A 17830-nucleotide genomic window follows, 5' to 3' on the forward strand; every position below is an offset into this window, starting at 1 on the left:
AAAAAAAAGTAAAACAAAACACCACAAAATTAGGCTGTTCCTGACCTCAGTTTCATTTCCTAGCAGTCTCTTAATGATTCTCGGAAGCAGCTCCTGATGGCAAAGACAAGGTGCTCGCTCGGGAGGAGTTCGAGAGCAATGCCTTCGGAGCAGGCACCCTCCCAGGGTCTTCTCCTCTGGTATATCTGACAGCTTTCCAGTTGCTGCTGAATTCAAAGGAAAATACGAAGCATCTTCCAAGAGCCCATTTACAGTCCTCTAATGGAAGGCCTCAGTTGTGCTTTCACCATGCTTTAGCAGGTCAGCCTCTGTGACAGTGCTAATGGAGCATCGGCAGGGTTATCTGAGGACAATTCCCCTTTCACATGGCAGAGAACCCTCCTAGGGTTGATTTCTTTACTCACTTTCTTTTTTTTTCCTCTTAGGAAGTCTGCCGAATTGCAATATAATAATCTGCAGACATATACCATAGTGCAGTCCCTCCCTGTTACATAGCAGTGCTCAATTTCTACCGGTTTACCAGCATTTTATGGAGGCCCCAAGTGACTCATTAATATGCCCTGTTAGTTATAGGAGTTCCTGAGCCACAGACTCTAAATAGGACCAGGTGGCACCTGCAACATGGGTATTATAGCACACTGTATTATGCCAAGTACTACCAAATACTTTATAAAGTCTGTTTTGGGCACCCAAGAAAAGACTTAAGGATGGAATTTTTAAAGTGATAAGAGATAGCTGGGCTTTCATCATGTATTTTTAATACAAACATCTCAATACCTTATATGTTGCTTCTACTTTCCTCATCACTTCTTCAAAGACCAACCCCTCAACATCACCTAGCAATAAATGGACACTCAAAGTTAATAGTCTTAACCAGTACAATGCCTCAGTATGGTGACCACTTACATTTTGCATCCCTTCCATATCCATCATTTGCATGGGTATTTCTTTTTGTTTTGTTTTCCTTTTCACGTTCCCGTCTAAACGTCTCTGCTGTGCTTTGCATATTTTGGTTGCTACATAACGGAAACAGGAGCAAAAAAATTCCAGATTGGCAGTTGTAGAAAATGAAGTCTTAGGTTTCTGCTCAGCACAGAGGTACCACGTCTATCGGCAGGTCTGACTTACCCGAATAGCTTCCCCATATAGGTGCTGTTCTGCAGGACCATGCCAGGGGGTGGTGAGAAAGAAATGATGTACCTTTGCGCACCAGACAGTCTAATTCCCTCAGGCACCGTTTCAATAGAAAGAGACACCAGGAGCTTTAGAAACGTGTTGCTAATTATACATCTCATCGAACTCCCGACACTTATAGTCACGATGAGCACAAAGCACTTGTCTGCTCCACCACCTAGCCCCTTCCTGGGCTGTCCCTTTTAGCGGTCTCTTATGTAAAGAGATTCGGCCACTCAAATATTTGAAGTCTGCCAGTTTAAAAGATTTGAAGTATTTTAAAAATGCAGAATAGAATTTTTTTGTGCTCTTATCATTCAGGAAAACCTTCATTTATACTTTTTTACTTAATTAAAAAGAATCCCTTTGGGCTAGGAATGCCCAGTTTTAGCCCCAAGGGAATTTTTATTGCAGATATAAACCCCTGGAAATCAGAGTATGTACACATATACTTCAGAGCCTGATAAATCCTTGACTGTGATGCTGCTACAGAGGGTTGCTATAATATCTGATGACAAAACTGACAGATTACTTCTGATGAGAATGTGGAACCCTTTTTGTTTTTAACTTGACCCTGAAGACATGTCACAACATTTGTAATATCTGCAATAAAGTGTCAACTATACTGCTGTAAGACTGCTGGAGCTTGGAGTTAAGCATTCGGTTTAGTGCTCCTACAGCTTTCAATTTAAAATAAAAAAGACTCTTCATTTCCTTTTGGACAGTCCAAACCTGCTATAATACTAATTTGTCTTGGCAAATATGAAGCGGTTGTGGGGAACATGACTACTGGAAAAGGAGTCCAGAGCAATAGACAGAATAAAACAAACCTACCAAAGGTTTCTACATAAATTTGAGATGTAAAGTTCAGTAGAAGGAATCTTAAGAAGGGATTCACAATAAAGCGCGTGTCAACGACCGCCTCAGTGGTAGGGCGAGCTTGAGTTCAGTCGGCAGCGAACTAAAATTTTACTCTAACCTCTAGGCTACACAAGGCTCCTGAAGTGTTTTAAGACCAGCTCACGAGAGAGAGAAATGCCAATAACGTCTCCCATTCCCTGTAGTCAGATGTGGTGTTTTCTAGCCCCGTCATTCAAATCGGGAAACGAGTCAGACTGGGCTGGTCTCACCGAACCCCTCACCTTCCACGCTCTGTCTTGTCCTGTTGTTGAACCACGTTAGTCACAATGACCACAAAAACCCTAATACTGCCATTATTGTACTATCTACTCTTTGACTTGGAGAAGCTGTTTCTAAACCCACACAAGGCAGAAAGGAATAGAGAAGCCTCACTTCTCTACTAAAGTTGTCCCAAAATTAATATCTTGATGTAAAAGTGAGCACCACGCACAACTCTGTGAAAGATAGTATTTTGTTGCCGCTAACAAGGGCTGATTTCTTTGTCTAAGCATACAAAACAGTAAAACTAAGCTTTATTTCCCTAGAGATGAAATACTTCATTTATTTGTGTAACTTCCTCAGACTTTATATTCTTGTGTGTTTCAGGACTTCAGTAGTTGCCTTCTTGTAATATTTCAGCTTTTAAGCTGTTTTCTTGCCTCACTGAACTCACATAAGATACATCTGAAAGCTTTAGTACAAATTTACTTCGAATAAAGTCTTCAATTCATTTTCATGGCACCAAAAAGACAGCTTTAATAACTGCAATGACAAATAAACTGGAAATCATTCCAGGCCTTTTCACTTAACTGACAAGTAGAACGCTCTCATAATGAGCCGCAGGTTTTACGTTTTCTCTTTGACCATAATAGCTTCATTTAAGAGCGTCAGACCCTGACACTTCATCATTTATCTACATTATTTCTCATCTTCTTTCAAATAAATTATGGAATACTAGACTGAGCACATAAAAACAAAGTGACTTGTTATCTGTAAACAGCAAGATAAATTGTCCAGAAGTTCCTCATTTAGTTCCTTTTAAATTTAAGGGCAAGTTATTGGTTGTACCTTTTTTTCTATCCCAATTTTTTGCATTTTTTTACAGCCATCTTATTCCGTTGCCAGTGGCCTTTGTGCAGCCATCCAAAGCCTGATGATAGTGCAGAAGGCATAAAGTAATTCCATTATCCCAAGGTTGGCCAGGGTAGTATGGAAAAGAAAAAATATTGAAAAAAATCAAATAAACAACTTACATGGGTATTTCTCTCCATCTGTAAAAGTCCTCGTCCATAATACATCTTGTCACACTAGCAAATGTGACACATCCAAAGTAATGAAGAATGGATCTGTAACTGTAACTGTAAGCCTTTAGAAAGATAGCTCTGATATTTACCATCAGCATAAGCCCCCCTGCTCTGGTAAAACACATTAATTCTTGTCTTAAAGCTGTGTTGAACATCTGAAGTTCACATTTATTTTATTTTAAAGTCATATTGTCTCAAACACAGTTAGCAACACTGCATTTACATTTTAATTATTAGTGACGGGTGAAATTAAGAGAGGTTTGGTTTAATAATATTACGCGTTTCCACAGCACCTCCCCCTGTGAAAAAAATCACCGAGCGTGTCTAGCTGACAGCCCCGGGCCTGGAAAATCTCCCTGAGCTACATTCAGACCCAAGAGCTGTACCTCCACATCTGCGGCAACTACCTTCAGTGTATTTAACCCTGAAAGGCATGATTAGCATCAGTGCCATCTCACCTTGCACCCTGTAGACATGGCCTCAGAGCACTTCCCAAATGTTAACCCTTCCCTTTCCATGGAAGAATAGCCATATTATGGCAGTTTTACGGATGAGGAATCTGACAGACAGCAGATCTATAGTGGTATTTAGATGACTGAATCCAATACCCTCATTTCTACTACGTTTTTATGCTGTAGGCCTAAAGAGTAGAAGAAAACCAGAAAAGCCAAAACTAGGTTGGAAGCCTTTTCAGAACGGTCAATTCTTTTCATTTTGAATGATTAAAAAACAAACAAAACGAAACGAAGCCATGAAGAGACTTCCTCAATGGATTCTCTCTGTATCCCCCATCCCAAAAGAGCCTCTTCCCCACTATTACCACTATCCTAGAGAAAACAAGGAGCTGAAAAGAGACTGAAAAACCTCAGATTGCTGGGCAGGACACCTCACCCAAGGGAGCTGGCTTGGCTTGGAGTTGTAATTTTGGCAGCAATTTTAGATGCAGCCGCCTTTGCGCTGCATAGCCAGCCACATCAAGAGATGGGGACATTCCCCAGATGCAGAGCAAGCAAACTCAAGCACTGCAAGAGGCTGAAGCTGGTTAGGAAGCTGGATGCTGGGACTGCAGACGAAGGGGTAGAAAGGCACCTGCAAGGTCTCTCCTTGGACCATGCAAGTGCACCGTGCTTCAAGCCCAGCTCCACAGACCCAACTGTCTTTACCGAAGAAAACGGTATGCTCAGAGAAGGACTTCCCCTATCATTCCTTCGTACATTTAAGGCCAAACCTTGGTCTGTCCTGTTTTCCAGATCATTTTTATTTCAAGCTTTTTCTTTCACTCTCTTCTCCAAGTTCCTGTTGCTGTCGCTGTGGGCACGCAGCCATCTTGCAATTCAATCATGTTATCTATGCAATGCAGGCAACAATCAAATAAAGACAAAAATAAGAGTTTAAGCTGAGGTTGCCATCAGCTGCAATCCCATATACATAACATTTTAATTATATCTCATCTCCAGTGTAATAGTTAGAGATGCCATTTGATACAGGTTTTTCTTTTTATTTGAAAAATTAAATCTAACTAAATTAGCAAAAATAAAGTAGTAAAAGTTAATTGAGAATTATCTACTCCAAAATAACTCTTACTGGTAAATGCTTTGTGTGGTTATAAAAGGCTGATAAATATAATTGTATTTATGTAATGAGTATCATGTTTAATTTACTGTACTTGGTTGTTTTACACACCATTTTATGAAGGTCTCATTCTTATGCTTCATATTATTGCTTGTATCGCTTTAAAAAAATCACAATCGGCTGCAGCACACAGGAAATGTCCTACAGATTTCGAACAAGGTAGCAATTAGCAATTTGTCCAGTGAAAAATTCAGGATGATCTGCATCTGTGTGACCTAGAAATAAGGGCGTTTAGTAACACTCTCTACCCTGATGGCTCATGGCTAAGTGGCTTGACATAACACGCAGCGGTCTGGCATATGCAGTCCATGGTTTAAGAACGGTGACGTTAATCGCCAAGCTCCCCATCAGATGGGCAATTACGGCCGAACGCATGACAATGGGATAACGGTCGCTCCTGGCAGCACTGCGCCCTGGAAGAGGGTGAAATTTCATTTTTCGCTTAATCTTCAGTTAATGCAATTTTTGGTCAGATGTTTTCACATTCTAGAAAGCACAAGTCAACCAACCACTGACTTTGTGGGTTTCTCGTTTTACTCTGTTTTGGGAGTACACTTCAGACAATGAGACTTTTATGTTTCTGTTATCAAAAATTATACACAAAAAGCCTTGGCATAACTCCCCTGGTAAGGATCGTCAAAACTCAGCAGCACTACATCCAGCGCTGGAATACTGTACACAGTCCATACATGTTACCTGTCACCTATGACACAGAAATACCCCCAAAGAAAGCAGGATTTCTCTTTCATAAAGTTGGGCTTTTTGGGGGAATATTTTTGAGTATACTTTCATCGCAATTCAAATATGCCGCATGCCCCCAGGCACTCAGGGACAAAATAATGCTCTAAACAAAGGAAAAATATGCACAGTACTGTGGCATGTGAAATTTCTTTCAGATATACAAGTAACAGGACAAATTCTACTCTTAAATATCTTTGTTCGGCTCCTTCTGAGGCTCATAGTAGGAATGAATGCCTTTGCTCTATAGTTTGGCTTAAAGGTTTATCTTTAAGTCACTGTCAGGGAACTGAGTCAGGTATGTGTTCTTATCTTCCCAATCATAGAGTTTGCTAAATAAGTTCAAATTTCAATATATTTAAAAATTTATCAGTTTACTGGTCCTATATACTTGCTACTTTTACATCATTTTGGCACTGTCCAAGAAACAAATGAAGAAACAAATTTTTAAATTATCTTTTATTTAATCTGAGTGTTGGAAGTTCATTTAATCTAAGTGTTGGAAACCTCTGCAGATTCAGGATATTTGTTCTTCATATCACAAAAGTGTTTAAAGGGCTGGACAGTTTGCTTAATCTAAATTACCATTCACGATTCAAGCAAAGAGTTTGGTTCAAATTTGGGCCTTCATGTTAGCAGAGCAAGTTCTTGAAGGAACGGTCATCACTTCGAACTCACCCATCTTGTAGCCAGAACAAGGTCTCTGATACAGTTGGCACGGGACACATAGGTAAGACCTCCCATCCAAGTCCCCCTAGGTTGACAAAGATCAATATAGAAATACAAAATTTTATCAGTGGTCCTCTTCATGACAGTGAATAAATCACACAGTTAAGTCTTACTTACGTTATCAAGATGTAAGAAAAAAAAAAATTTTAAAGTTTAGCATCTCAGAAAAGATAAATCTGAACTCCAGGCCCTGATTACTATTGAGAAAAATCTCATGATTATCTTGGGTCTGTTATGAGTATTACTGCTTTTCTTAAGGCAGTCAAAGAGAGAGGCCAACGTATTTTTATTTTATTACATTTTTAAGATCGCTGCATGATGTTTTTGTATCTAGTTATGATCTTTGACTGTTGGGTGTTGGCAATACTATATGAGCCTACGAAAATCCCTAGTTCACGTTCTTGATGTGCATCATATGCAGCAGATAAAGTTTCTTCAGCCTACCAGCAGGAACACAAGTGCTTAAGGACCTGTGCTGGACTTCAGGAGAGCTGACTTTGGCCTCTTGAGGGACCTACTTAGGGGAATCTCATGGGGTAGGGCCCTGGAAGGAAGAGGGGTCCAAGAAAGCTGGTTAATATTCAAGCATCACTTCCTCCAGGCTCAAGAGCAGTGCATCCCTCTGAGGAAGAAGTCGAGCAAAGCGGGCAGGAGACCTGCCTGGATGAGCAAGGAACTCCTGGCAAAACTCCAGCAGAAGAAGGAAGTGTACAGAATGTGGGAAAGGGGACAGGCCACTTGGGAGGAATACAGGGACATTGTCAGAGTGTGCAGGGATGTGACAAGGAAGGCTAAGGCCCAGTTGGAATTAAATCTGGCAAGGGATGTCAAGGACAACAAGAAGGCCTTCTTCAAATACATCAATAGCAAAAGGAAGACTAGGGAAAACGTGGGCCCGCTGCTGAATGGGGCGGGTGCCCTGGTGACGAAGGATACAGAGAAGGCAGAGTTATTGAATGCTGCCTTTGTTTCAGTCTTCACTGCTAAGGCCAGTCCTCAGGAATTCCAGACCTTGGAGACAAGAGAGGAAGGCTGGAGAAAGGAAGGCTCTCCCTTGGTTGAGGAGGATCAGGTTAGAGATCTTTTGTCTAAACTTGACATCCACAAATCCATGGGCCCCGATGGGATGCACCCACGAGTGCTGAGGGAGCTGGCGGATATTATCGCTAGGCCACTCTCCATCATCTTTGAAAGGTCCTGGAGAACAGGAGAGGTCCCTGAGGACTGGGAGAAAGCCAATGTCACCCCAGTCTTCAAAAAGGGCAAGAAGGAGGAGCCAGGAAACTACAGGCCTGTCAGCCTCACCTCCATCCCTGGAAAGGTGATGGAACAGCTCCTCCTGAAGGTCATCACTAAGCATCTGAAGGACAAGAAGGTGGTCAGGAGTAGTCAGCATGGATTCACCAAAGGGAAATCATGCTTGACCAATCTGATAGCCTTCTCTGATGGAATGACTGGCTGGGTAGAGGAGGGCAGAGCAGGGGATGTTGTCTCCCTGGTCTTCAGCAAGGCTTTTGACACTGTCTCCCATCACATCATCCTAGGTAAGCTCAGGAAGTGTGGGCTAGATGAGTGGACAGTGAGGTGGCTTGAGAACTGGCTGGATGGCCGAGCTCGGAGGGTTGTGGTGAATGGCGCAGAGTCAAGTTGGAGGCCTGTGGCTAGTGGTGTCCCCCAGGGGTCAGTCCTGGGTCCAGTCTTGTTCAATATATTCATCAATGACCTGGAGGAAGGGACAGAGTGCACCCTCAGCAAGTTTGCTGATGATCCAAAACTGGGGGGAGAGGCTAACACACCAGAAGACTGTGCTGCCATTCAGAGGGACGTGGACAGGCTGGAGAGCTGGGCGGAGAGGAACCTCCTGAAGTTCAACAAAGGCAAGTGCAAGGTCCTGCACCTAGGCAGGAATAATCCCATGCACCAGTACAGGCTGGGGGTTGACCTGCTGGAAAGTAGCTCTGCAGAGAACGACCTGGGAGTGCAGTGCTGGTGGACAAGTTAAACATGAGCCAGCAGTGTGCCCTTGTGGCCAAGAAGGCCAATGGTATCCTGGGGTGCATTAGGCAGAGTGTTGCCAGCAGGTGGAGGGAGGTGATCCTGCCCCTCTACTCAGCCCTGGTGAGGCCCCACCTGGAGTACTGGGTCCAGTTCTGGGCTCCCCAGTACAAGAGAGACATGGCACTACTGGAGAGAGTCCAGCGGAGGGCTACCAAGATGATTAGAGGGCTGGAGCACCTCTCCTATGAAGAAAGACTGCAAGAGCTGGGCCTGTTCAGCCTGGAGAAGAGAAGATTGAGAGGGGATCTCATCAACGTGTACAAGTATCTGAAGGAGAAGTGTCAGGAGGATGAGGCCAGCCTCTTCTCCGTGGTGCCCAGCAACAGCACAAGAGGCAATGGGCAGAAACTGAACCACAGGAAGTTCCATCTGAACCTGAGAAAAAACTTCTTCACTGTGAGGGTGACAGAGCACTGGAACAGGTTGCCCAGAGAGGTAGTGGAGTCTCCTTCCCTGGAGATATTCAAAACCCGTCTGGATGTGATCCTGGGCAATGTGCTCTAGGTGACCCTGCTTGAGCAGGGAGGTTGGACTAGATGATCTCCAGAGGTCCCTTCCAACCTAAACGATTCTGTGATTCTGTGACCTGTCTCCATCCAGTGCTGCCCTCTGGCCAACATGCGCCACAGGACACCTTAGCGCTCTTCTTCCTCTCCATCCCCATTTATAGTGCAGAAACTTATTATATCCTTTATCTGAACAAATTATTGACAGCATCCTTCCTCTCATTCAAAAAGCATATTACAAATACATAACTTTATAAAAATGATTAATACTGGGCATTTAGATTTGCTTTTAAAACACTGCCATTCACAAGACAGCTGGAAACTCACTAAAAATCACAGTCATGAAATTACAACACTTGGGATCTGAAGATGAGCACTCAAAATGAATATTGAAAACTCCAAGGGAACATATGATTTTGAAACTCTGACAATACTGCATTGCTTTTAGGCAAAGAGTCCAACTGAAAAAACCTTCTTTGAAACCAGCTGATTGGCTACAAGTTGGCAGAAATGATTTGTTGACTTTGGAATACCAGAAAATCACCATATACTTTTAATTAAGAAAGGGCATGTTTCCCTCCAACTCCCCCGTACCTACTCCAGCGTGGCCTGGTTTCTGTTATTTCTGTTGCGGATACATAGCTACAAGATTTATTGTATCAGATTAAAAGTAAAGGCCATTAATGCCAGATACCATAGGAATTTTTTGTTAAGGCTTCTTAGTTTCAGTTTATTTATAAATTATCATCCTGAGGCTTGTAAAAAGGGCTTTTTTCCCCCTCTTTTATTCTAGTGGCATTGCAATTTATATTGCTGGTATTTCCATAGGAGAAATCAATTCAGAATTACAGTTTGTTTCATTGTAACGGGAGCTAAACCGGGGCTGTGGTTCTATACACAAGCTATTAACAGGTTTTACGCTATTAGAATGCCAGAAATTAATATATACTGCACCAAAACCTAAAAAAAAACAAAAACAAAAACAAAAAAAACCCCAGCAGGTAAGTCATTTAGCATGCCTTGATCACAAACGCCAAGGCCAGCAGAGAAGAGCGGTGCCTCATAAAAGCCTTCAGTGGCTGGAAGGCAGACGGGGGTAGGAAGGCAGCGCTGGTGCCTGCTGGAGACAGCAGCTGAGCGGAAAGGGTGAGTGGGCAAGCCTGAAACATGGCCAACTGGCATTTTGCTTTCTACCATATTAGGGATCTTTTCTATAAAGATCAAAACCAAAAAGCAAATCATACGTGAAGGAAAGCATATAATGTAGTTAAGCCAACTCCACTGAGGCATGCCCCAGGGTTCGTTCTAATGCCGTAGTTTGCATCAAGATGCAAAAGTCCTAGCTTTAAGAGGATCGGGACAATTTGTTTAAGAAGCACTCAGAACTGCATGTGAGACTTTACACTCAGTTTACTCCCACTAAAGAGCAAAAGCACCTAATGCAATAGAAGTGGGAGGCAAGAGTGGTTAGCCGATCAGGAGCGCCCTGGGAGCACCTGGCTGCACCCATTGTCTGCAGCCTGGATGAAGTTTCTCTACCTAGCTCAGGACAGCAAAGTCAAGTGGCCAAAGTCAAGGGTTTGACAAGCAGACACCGTGAAAGGGGTGATATTGCAGGAAGCAAGACCCATCCACCCACCTTAGCTCTCGCCTTGCCAAGACATGGCTCTTAAAGGATTCTTCTTGCACTCAGGAAAAGAGGTAGTTGATGACTGAACATCACCCTGTTTACCAACCTGTTTGATATTTCTTCTCTCCCTTCAAAATAGCCCTATTTTGGTTAAGGGGTGGTAAAGTCCTTTGGTAAAGTCCTTCTGATTGTAGTTGTAGGTAGTATATTTTAATGCACGTCCACATGGCTTAAATTTATTCTCCCACGTTTCTGTCTGAGGTCTAGGCTGGTATTGACTGGAACCACTAGCAACCTGATTCTTGCTGCTGCCAACCACGACCCAGCTGAGAGGTTATACTGAAATTGCTACCAGCACAAGGAAGAAAGATATGCAAACCACTGCTGAACTAAATTCCTTCTACCCCTTTTTGGCATGACCAGCTCAGAACTCTTTACCCTTTCATACATTTTTACCTTCAAGTATAAGCGTCTTAAAAAAAAATACAGTTCCAAGTCAGGTACTCCTGCATAGATCACAATATATATAATGATACTAAACCACAAGAGATGTTCCTTACAACCTCCTCTGGGCCAAATATTACTTTTCCTATAACCTAGGTTCAGAACAGTGTGCTTACGTTTGCCTGAACTTCTGCACCAGCAGACTTGGAATATTTCATAGTATAAAATTAGTATTTGATACAAACATAAAAGATAATAATTAACCAAGAATAAAAATTCAACGGACAGAAAGCACTTAGGAAAACAGAGAGCACAGGCCCCCAAACAGTATCGCCTCTCTTCCAGTTCAGTGCACCAGCACAAGCTTGTAACACTACCCAGCTTCAACGGGTACCAGCGAAGGCCGCTGCATGCAGCATAATCATAAAGTGCGTCATAATTACAGGAACATCTGTTCCAGATGTTTTTGATGTATTGTACATAACTATTTTTCACAATAGCCAGCAAAAGTTTACATTTCCTATCTACAGCAGATTGATTATTGTTATTATTATTATTTCAAGTAAAATTAATTCTCATTAAAGGTACTAGATGACAGCCCTAAAGACTCAGAGCCTTCATTTATTACCCACAGAATAACACAATCATGGCACCAGCAAGGCAGGTCTTTCTCATCGCTGTACCAACACACATACTCACAATATTATGGAAGAACTTAACTCAAAAGCCCCTGGTCTGAGGAATTTTAATGCACGCTATCGGACCACCTAAAGAGGTCGTGAAATGGGCACATCAATACGTAGCCATACTCAAAATAATTAAAATTATGAGGTGGGTTTTTCTGCATATTAACTAATTTGGAAGACACAGGAGTGAATACACCGATTACATCTCACTCTAGATCTGAAGTAAAACTGATAGCCTAACAGCAAATGAAGTCCTCATAAGGTCTGTAGAACCACTTGGAAATACACAATATTTGAAATAAAACGGAGTAAACCTGTGCTCACAAAAAATACTGATCTTTTTCTTTTTGACACAGCGTTCAGGGCCTGAGACATTGGAATAAGGCAGTGAAAAATAAATCAATCAAGTCCTGATGAGCCTGAGAAGGTATGCATGCATTAGTTTCTTTTTCTCCTTTAAAGCTGTCACATTTCTCCTGCTTCTTGTGTTTTTAAACCGTAAAGGATCCCTGTGTTTCCCAGAGACAAAGGATGGGCTCGAAAACTCTGTCTTCTGAAGTGATGAGTTAAAGAACACTGCAGGAGTACTTGCCAAATCATACCACCATTATTAATTCAGGCATGATGAAAGTGTTCATTTTAGCTATAATCATGTAATTCATCAAAATACTACTAGAGCATATCATTCTGAACTATTACACTGATATAGCACCTTATTGCACCTTCTCCGAAAGCAGGAAATGTATTTTTTGATGCTTATCTACTGAAAAGCAATTCAGTTTGGGATTTTGGAAGCACTATCTTATGTTACAATAAAAAGGAAATTTCAAACATATTTTCTTGTACTTGTATGATGTTGTTGTTATGTATTTCGGTGATTATCTCCAACTATGAAGTTTAAAAATGACAGAGTACTGAAACAGTGTATTTCTCCAGTGCTATAGGAAGGAAAGATTGGATTATGAATTTACAACATTGCATAAAGCTTAAATGCAGATTTTGGTCTGTCTCTGCCCACCTTTAAAATAGTTTCAGAGGCGAAAGTCTGTCTGCCACAAGAACCTTTCAAAAAAAAAGGTATTTGAAGCTCTTCCAATGACAAACAATAGTCGTAAAAAAACGAATCCTGTGATAAATCTCGGAGCGTTAAATGGGATAATAGCAGCCGGGGCTCCATCTGAACTAAAGATTCCCATCTCATCGTCTCGAGCTGTGATTGCCCTCTCGCTCTGCCTATCCGTCTCTTGCTCAGCACACACTTTTGGGAGCAAGTCGAAACCACAGCAAAAAAAAAAAAAAAAAAAAAGGATGAAATGTGAAATTAAATGAAGCCCCACTAAGTGCAGGCCTCGCTGATGCTTTTTGCGAGTCAGCCAGCGCGCCTTTGGCACGGCGCGTGCTGCCGCTGCAGCTGGGCAGGCTGCTCAGTGACGCACCTAGATAATTTCCAAAGAACAAAAAGTCGTTAATTGTCCACATCAGGAAAGCTTCATTATTACAAACAGAAAAAGCAAAAAGTTATCCATTCTCACTCTCAGGCGAAATCAAAGAAAACAAGATTAACGTATGCTACACACATAAAGGGCTACATTTGGAAAAGTTGGCAATGAGCTGCAGTGCCCCTTTCCCCCCTGCTCAGCCCCGGAGCTCCTACGGGCATGAGAAACAGATTTGGGGAGCTGGAGCTGGGTAACTGAGCGTGCAACGGACACGTCAGCACCCGAGCTTTCCACGCAGACGTGCCCCTGCTCCTCCGCACAAATGAGGTCTCAGCCTTTCAAAGTTTGGCTAAGAACGCCCGCCAAGATTTATAGAAACATCTTTCCTCAATGCAGAGCAAAACATCTCATCCCTAGCAAAGGAATAACATGTAAATTCCCTGCTAAGAGGCAGGCCGTAAGCTCGCGGCATACGCTTCCATGCGGCGGCAATGAGGTGAAGGACCTGGGCTAGGACGGCAGCTAAGGAGGAGAAAGAAATCATTTCTGAATTGCCCCTGTCTATTCTATTAATACAATAACGCCACAGTGCTCCATCCCGTTTCATCCATTCCACTCCCCACTGGCACAACAGATACATCAACGTAGATTCAGCGCTTTTAGTTCAAAGTGAAAACAGAAAATACAGAAAAAAAAGAAGAAGTTACTGTAAAGACTGAGGAATGCAACCAAGTCATACACAGAGAGATTTAGCGGTATATTAGAAACTTACCTTTCAGAGGCAGCCGGCAGACCGTGAACTGCATGAGATTTGGAAAGCCCGTCCTGATGGAAATCTCCATACGTGTTGAAATTTCAAAAGTCCAGAAATGGACTGAATGAAATGTATAGAAGTTGAAATTTAAAAACTTACCCCAACAATACAGAACTAATTAAAAGGCTCTGCAAAGGTGAGCACCCTAAGAAGAGATGTGGGTATAGAAAACGGAGGAAGGTTATTTTGCCATTTCTGATTGAGAGCGCCCACACTGTCCAGAGGTTAACACTCTGGAAAACAGTGGGCAAGAGCAAGCAGGATTCAGACTTACACTTCATATGGAAGATTTTTAGCAATGTTTAGCTGCCCGATTTCCATTGAAACACTGGAAAAAAAAGTTAGACACAAATACTTTAAAGCATCGAGCCAATAGGTGTAGTCATTGGTTACTCCTAGAGTAATATAATGTCAGACTCTTCTCTTGATTCCAGTAAGAAAAGGAAAGACAGTATTTTGCCATATTGCAAGCATCCTTCTATCCTAGATTTTACTTACCGTTATTTGATGTTCTGCATTCCGAAAACATTTCACTATGGGATCCATCACCAAAGGAATGGCTATTTCTTTGCTCTGGAACTAAGATAAAGAAAATTACAACTAGGCATTTGATGGAAACTATGTATTTGTCAGAAGTAGATCCCTCCTTGCCTCAGTCTGGGGACTATGAGGGTTTCCACATTTTTATGCATGTTACACAGTGCCCTAAAGCTATATATAGCTTTTATTCTTTATACATCAAAATCCAACCCCTTTTCTTTCAGGAAAAATGAGGTCTCAAGTCAGTTGTAGCATACAGAATTTTACATAGTATCTCCAAAGAAGATGATGTAATATAAATTAGGTCACTAAGTCAGGACAAACTAATCTGTTCTCTTTAAATAAAATATGCCTGCCACAAAGTCAAAACCACCAACAGAGATGCTTGCTAGAAGTGAGTTTACAGCAGACTCCCATGCACGAGAGATGCTCTCAGCTTCTGGAAACCAGAGCCGTACGTATGCATCTAACTCATCTTTTCAATTTGAATTTTATTTTTTTCAGTATTTAAATTTTCTTCCAGAGTAAACAGACTCACAGTTTAACTAAAAGTAAGCATATGGGCGTACAGCATACAGGTCTCCACCACACAACTCAGCAAAATAACGGACAATAATTTTATTTATTACGGGCATTTACGAAGTTGCCCAATTTTACGTGTGTATATATTAAAGCAGACCAAATAGTAAATTATTGTTGGAAGGAACGTTTTATGTCAAATATTAAAGTAAGCTAATAACATTTACTATTCTATTCAGTAATTATTTGAGATTATTTAGAAGCTAATAGCTACCAGTTAATAGCTGTTAAGTCTCTTTAGCACTACAACTTTGCTTGTATATGATCCCTTTGTTTATTTTCACTGTAATCGGTTTTGCAGTATGCCTTCATGCAAATACAAACCCCTTCTTTCTCACTTCTGGAAGTGCCCCAAATCAGGGAAATGATTAAACTAAACCCAAAATAATTTTATTTCCCCTTCAAGGAAACTCATTCTGTTCTCCAGAAACAAAAAACATGATTTTTTCACATTTCCTGAATCCTAGCTCAGCCTTCCTCATTTTCGCAGATTCTCCGCAAAGCAACCCAGAAAAGGGAACCACCATGGGGCAGTTGTTAGAAAGGTACGCCTTGCTTTCCCGAAACATCCTGGTCTAAGTCAAAGCCAGCAGGAATCGGCTCTGAGCAGAGCTGTTATTGTTGCAGCTTATCCATTGCTCCCAGGCGAGAACAGGCCACTCCACCCACCTACGGTCCAGCGCTACAAGAATAAGCACTACGGTCTCAATCCAAAAGTGATTAAATTTAAGCATATGAGTAGGTGCATTAACAGATTTGCTGAGACGATCAGGAGCGCGAAGGGCATCCATCAACAATAGGCTCTTCCAGGACAGAAAGCACTTTGTTTCAGGAAGCAAATTTGAGAAAAAGTAGGTGTTTTTTTCTATATCATGGAAAGAGAGAAAATCTTACTGCTTCTTTTGTCCCATTTTCCAGTTATGAATAGACGTTGTTCCAAAATAATGAAACAATTTCATAGCAGGAGGGTATGAAATGGGTTACTTCACGTGATTCCCACAGAGGGAGCTGTTAAATGCTGTACCGGACACAAGACCTTGCACAGGCCAAGTAGTAATTGCTGTTGTCCACCTACAGGTATATTGGCACTACTACTAAACACATCCACGCGAGGTACAAATTAGCTTTGCAACCTGCCCTGATCTACGGCACGCAGCAGGTACACAGTCATACCTACATTGCACCCAACGTGCTCAGTAGAGGTTACTTTTGCAACATCAATAAACTTTGCAGGTCAAGCGTTGACGCTCCTAGGCAGCCAGGCATAAAGACCTGCCTGAGTTTAAATGCATCGTCAAGTGGACCAGGCTTGTAAACTGGAGTCTTCTCTACTGTACATTTTCCACAAGGTTAAGTGAGCCCTACCAGCGTAAAATGAGAAAATTTGGTCCCAGCTATCTTACAGACATTTTTAAGCAAGAAAGTTTCATTTTTTTCAAGGATGCCGAAAAATTTCCTGACAAGAGAGCACAGCAGCAAAAGCTGAAACCACCCCGTTTTTGCACACAAACTTGGACATGCCAATATTCATTTACTACCATCTGTTTTACTGAACTAATCCTGTTGATGGGATGCAGCAAAACCCTGCTGCGTTCTCCAAACCTCTCAAAATGTATGTCTAAAGGAAGAGCTGTGGGAAACAGAGCTGCATCTTTCACTGTGAGAAAGGAGCCTTGGTGAAAGCACAAGCGGCCATAAATATTTGAATTAGGAGGGATAACACGTATCCCCCCCATTGCTCCTCTGCTGCAGGTAGGGCAGGCTGCGCACGCAGGGCCAGGGATGTGCCTCCGTCTCGTTCATGCTAGAAGTCATCTACGTGACTGACAGAAATAACTGTGACATTTAACTATTTCTGAACTTTTTCCACCGAGCTACATTTCATTGAAATATAAGCCATCTCTTTTTTTAATCATCCTATGCGCTTATAAGTAATATTTCTGAAAGAAGAGAATGTTAGCTATAACAAAATAATGATGAAAATCTCATTTACTTAATAAAATTCCTTTGGTTTTAAATCAAAACTGATCTCCATCCATTTGAACTGTAACTACCTAATTTTGTCTCGCATTTCAGATAACACATGGTAAATGTAATTTGTCATCATAAACGTATTATTATTTAATCATATGAAAGTTTTGGTTTATCTTGAGAAAATATTTATAGTAGTTTTAATACACGGGATCCATTCTTGACAGAAATGATGAAACAGATTTATCACTCTTGACAAATTATATTGCAAAACGTCCTCTCCTGACCGCTCACAATAGAAATATTAACAACATACACAACGGGAACACCACCTGTGAGTCTCATTGCTTTAAGCTTATATCACGGCACCTTCAAATCCCTTTTCACGGGAGACTATACAGTACTTAACAACGTGAGTTAGTTAAGAGAGTAATTCTATGAATGACTGAAACCTGTAGCCCTTTAAATCAAACTAAGTAGTGCTTTATTGAAGTGCCCAGTAAATCAATCTAAATCCAAGGATAATAAAGCCCTAATCAGGTGGTAGAAAAAATAATAGGTTGTCATGCATGAGGAAAAATAGGCAATCATGGAATGTTTTCTTTAATTAGGTTGTGTAAAGTGGAGGGACTGAGTAGGAACTGGCAAGACATTCATCATGAGCAAGGTGGGAAATTATTTAGATTA

Source organism: Struthio camelus, chromosome 6 (genome assembly GCF_040807025.1).
Source record: "Struthio camelus isolate bStrCam1 chromosome 6, bStrCam1.hap1, whole genome shotgun sequence".
NCBI classification, from domain to species: Eukaryota; Metazoa; Chordata; class Aves; order Struthioniformes; family Struthionidae; genus Struthio; species Struthio camelus.